The following is a 5229-nucleotide window of genomic DNA, read 5'->3' on the forward strand; positions in this document are numbered from 1 at the left end:
TTTTTTTTTTTTTTTTGGTGTCAAAATCATAGTGTATATTTGAATTTATGGGTACAAAAGTTCTTATTACCATTCCATTAATAATTAAACTAAAATTAACAGAATGTTGAAAACATCTTCCTGAAATAATTTCCTGAAATGAGGGCAAAAAAACCAGGAACTGTGTGTGCAATAACCAAAACTATTTAATAACACTAATAATTTAAAAAACTGGAACAAAATATCAGTCAAAGCACTAGTGTACTTATTGTTAAGATAGCAAAGCAGCATTTTGACTGATTCTTTTTTACAGCACTATATAAATTTACCAGTGTTTTAAATTGTATGAAAATAATCCACAAAGAAACAAAGCAAACTTTGACAATGTGATGTTATTTAATGAATTGCTGGTAAATCATGTCAAGAATAATTATTTTCGATTCCTAAAATGTTAAACTAGATACTAAAGGCTTATCAGTGCCACCTCCCACTGATTTTATCTTCAAAATGGTGTTGAGATTTATGTGGCACTTTAGAGAAGTGAAATGAAAAATGGGTTGCAGCACACTCACCGCATTGTCCTTAAACTTCCCCTTTGTTGTGTGTGTGTGTGTATGGCAATGGAATAGAATGTCAGAGAAACTGGTGGGGGGATGAAATTTGGCTAAGGCAGTATTAGTCTTGGTAAATGGTGATGGGAAGAAATCACTCAGTTGTGCTATATTTTTTGAGAAAAGAGAAGGTTGTGTGTAAGCAGACAGTTCTTGTCCCTGAGAAGACTCAGGTGGAGAAATGGAACCAAGAAAGTAAACACAAAGGCATCGGCTGAATTATCGGGGAGAGAGATATGCTTAATAAAAGAAAGAAGAGGTTTCTGGAAGAAAGTGTATTGTAGGTCCAATGGAGAAAGTGAGTTGATAAAGCTTGGAAATCCTACAATATGTAAAATGGTTTGATGTTATTAGGGTTATGATAAGCCTATAATTCTATAACATGTTTATTGCAACATAAAATTTTATGATTTCCTGTGATGTATCCTTTATAAACTTAACAAGAACTCATTATTTGAGATAGAGAGGAATCAATGCTTATTGTGTGTGCCCAGAGAACTTATTATATTGTCAATACCCACCCACTTACTCTGTTGTTTATAAAGCATGTTCCTCTGAAGCATAGTAGTTTTTATTCTGTAAGAAAGGGAAAACATTTGCCACCCCACAAGCTGTGTTTACATGAGCTATCAGTTTAGTCTTTTAAACTGAATTAGCTTGTCTATTATTGTAATAGTTTCCAAGCAATTTTAGACATTATCATAGCATCTGGATTTATGCAAACATTTAACATTTGAAAAACTTATGTCTTGGAACTATTCAAAACTTACTTTAATTTTATTGCTTTAGAGAAAATGTTAGTGGAGCTGACAATGAATTTCTTGAATGGGCATACATGGAATGCCTGCACGATAATGTAGAAGTGTTTAATACAGCTATTAAAATGTAACTGACCTCCTCAGAGGGAGATTAGGAACTCTTCTTTTGCTCTATATACCTAAAGGAACAGTCATTTAACTTATATGACTTTTTATATTCAAATTTTGGATCGCTGCTCCTATGTCTTCATCTTATTTCTACCGTGTGCTACTGATTTTTGGTGATATCAACTTGTAAGCAGCCTATTGACTTAGTCAAATGCTCCTCTCATAATGAGAGAATGCTTATTCTCTGATCAAGGAGGGACGAAAAGCCTGCTCTCTTTCATTTTGCTTGAGTGCATTTCACTATTTAGGCTCTTGAATAAAAATATGAAATATGGTGAGGTCATAAAATACCAGAGGAGCAGGTTAAAGACAGTATCTATGCCTTTGGGAAAATTCCCAGGTGGGTATAAGGCCCCCTTGGCTGTATTCGCAGCAAGAGGGAAGCACAGATGTATAGGAATTTCCGTTCTGTAAATTATAAGAGGAGGCACCTGGACACTTATACAACCTGATCTCTGAGGTTTGAAAATAAGCTTATTTAGAATCACAGAGTCCTTTCGAAGGGGGAAATGTAGACAGTGACTTCTGTCCCATTGAATTAATGAGTGAAAACCTTTACCAGCATTCGGAGCTTCTCAGAACATGTCTCATGTTCTCATGTCTCTCAACAGTGGAGACTGACAAGGAGACTTGTAATTCTAGGAGCATTAAAAAAAAAATTATATTGCCAAAAATCAGAGCTAAAATGTTTTCGGTTGTATACCAACCCCTTGCCCACTTCCCTTTTAAGCTTAGAAATAGAAGCCAAACCCAGTCTTCACATGTATATCCAGAATACTCATGGGACATAAATAGTAATCTCCGCTCCACGATCAACACTTCCTTGATGGCGCCCTGAAGCTGTCTTTATGAAAGAAGGGACAGAGGCTGGAAGAGTGAAGCAGTTTCTAACTGAGAAGAACTAGGCCTTGGGGGCTTGTTCTACTGATTTGGGAAGATTAGAAAAGATACTTCTCACTATTGGAAGAGGGCTGCTTAATGTCACTAGTGAGTTTAGGATGAGCAAAGCATTGGGCTGCTTCCTAATGCCTGGGGATGTGGAAAGCGCCAGAAGTAAAGTCTCAGACTTAACAGACCTAGTTCTGTTCCAAGGTGAGTCTGAACGAATAGAAAGCAAACATGTGCAGATATCCAAACAAGACAGCTCATGCAAGCCGAGGCTTGCTGCCCGTTTTGGGCAGCAGCATCAGAGCTCCAAGGAGTTTATTTAATATTTACTGTGGAGACTTCGAAGACCTAGCAGATGTTTAATGAAGTCACTATTTTGGCTCAACCCCCTTCATCCCGCTCCCCCCCCCAAAAAAAAGGACAAAGAGGTAAATGCATAAATTAAAGAATCCCACTGAAGAGAGGGAGATAAATAAAGTTCTCTCAAGACTTCTCCAGACCATGTCACTGGTTGGTGTGGTTTTTATGTCAGGATTGGGAGATGTGAAGACATAAGTATCCAGTACTTTATAACCAAAGCAATTAAAAGATATTGGGTAGGGGATGTTGGCCAGTTGTGTTTAGTTTTGCATCACGTTATCACTGGACTCTGTCAATCACCAGCCCAAGTAATCGGGCCCCCGAAGAGGAGATTGGGATGTGCAGAGGCTACTAGTGTGCAAATGATAACTGCTGATGAAAGAGGCACTGACTCAGTTAGTGGTTGGATGTAGTCACATTGGTTTGCCTCTCCCCATCTTTGTCTTCCTAGCAAGGAGAACCTTCGGGATATGATGCTATGAGTACTGGGTAAATGTGGTGAGGATGCATGTGTGTCGTATCTCTGCTTCTCAGTTGCAGAAACAGAAATGTTTTGGAGATTATGAGTAGAAAGAGTGTTATTATATTGGTGCTGAGTGGTATGTGTGCTTTTACAATTTGTTCTTGTATTTTAATAAACTTGGAATAAAAGAATAAAGTTACTCTTTGGGTCTATTTATTTTTGAACTGCTCTCTAGACCTTCCCCCAGGCTGGAGCACGTTCATGGTTGACAAGGGAAAGAGAATCCATCATTCTAATATTTACTCCTTGGTATTTGTGGGCAAAATAGCCAGTGATGCCAGGTTATTTTAATCTCATACTGTGTGCCAGAGTCTTCAAGGAAATCCAAGACAAGAAAGTTAAAAGAAAGTTTTCAAATACTTTCCATATTCATGAACAAGGCACAAAAAGAATTAATGGAAAATGGGAGACTGTGTAGCAAACTTATACTTCGTTATATTTATCACCCAGTATTTCTAAGGGCAATAAATACTTTCCAGGAAGTTGCTTAAAGCAGTAGATAGCACTGTGTGTGTTGTGTATAATTTGTTTTATGACTAGTAGTGTATTAATGTGAAAGGGGGAAAAAATCAACCCTTGAGTATATTTATATCAAGCACTTTCCATTATGAAAGGTGCAAAGGGTACAAATGTTTTAAGGAGGCAGTGGCCTACTAATGAAAAGAAATATATTTGCAACATGATTAAATATATGCATTTTGGTCCTGAAAACAAACAACATAACGTAAGCATTAGGAACTCTGGAGACTCCGAACTTGCTCATTATTTCCTGTTGTTTGTTGCCAATTGCTGTTAAGTCAGCTTCAACTTCATGACAATCTTACATATAACAGAATGCAATGTTGCCTCATTCTGTACCGTCTCCATAACCTTTGGGATGTTTGAGCTCATTGTCGCAGCTATTGTATCAACGCATCTCATTAAGGGTTTCCCTTTGTTTTGCTGACCCTCTACTTTCCAAAACATGATGCCATTATTTAGCCAATGGTCCCTCCTGATGACGTGTTCAAAGTAAGCAAGACTAAATCTGGCCATCCTCACCACTCAGGAGCTTTTGGGTTGTAACTTCTCTGAGACTGATTTGCATTGTTTTCTGGCAATTCGTGGTATATTCAATATGCTTCACCAACACCACAATTTAAATGCATCGATTCTTCTTCTGTCTGCTTTTCTTCGTTGCCCAATTTTCACATGCATATGAGGTGATTGAATAGACTATGGCTTTGGTCAGGTGCATCTTAGGCATCAAAGTGACATTTTTGCTTTTTAGAGCTTTAAAGGTCTTTCGCCACGGATTTACCTAATGCAATACATCATCTCATTTTTGACTGCTGCTTCCGTGGCAATGATTATTCATCCCAGTAGAATGTAATCCTTGACAATTTCAGTTTGTCATCATATTCATGAGGTGGTTTCTTGGCCCATTATTTTCTATACATAATTTCATTAGTATTTGTAGTATTTTACATAATTTTCCAGAATATTTATGAAAATCTAAAGAATTTGATGAATATTTGTGGAGCTTCTCCTACTTGCAGGACGCTGTGCTAAGTGTGATGGAATTTGCAAAAGCAGTAAATTAAATTCATAAAAACATGACCCCCTCAAAGATCCTGTCATGGATTAGTCAAGATTCTGGAACTGATAAACTCAAATTAGTCTTCAAAACAAAAGTGGAGTTTATTGGCTCACACAACCAAAGCCTGGATATGACAGGTGTGAAACTTGCCTCAGGGCGGCTGGATTCAGGGACTTAAAAACCTTCAGTTATTGCTAGGTCTTTTGTCTCTGTTTTTGTTGTTGTTATTGCTGTTGTCAGTTTTTTTCTCTGAGACTAATGTCTCCTTATGATGGGTGACCTGACTGAGATAAGCTCCTGACATTCATTCTTTTTTTTTTTTTAATTAGGATTTGGGTGAAGATTTACAGAGTAAATTCACTT

The sequence above is a fragment of the Orycteropus afer genome, unplaced genomic scaffold (genome assembly GCF_000298275.1).
Source record: "Orycteropus afer afer isolate SDZICR_OR568_19922 unplaced genomic scaffold, OryAfe1.0 scaffold00079, whole genome shotgun sequence".
In the NCBI taxonomy this organism is placed as follows: Eukaryota; Metazoa; Chordata; class Mammalia; order Tubulidentata; family Orycteropodidae; genus Orycteropus; species Orycteropus afer.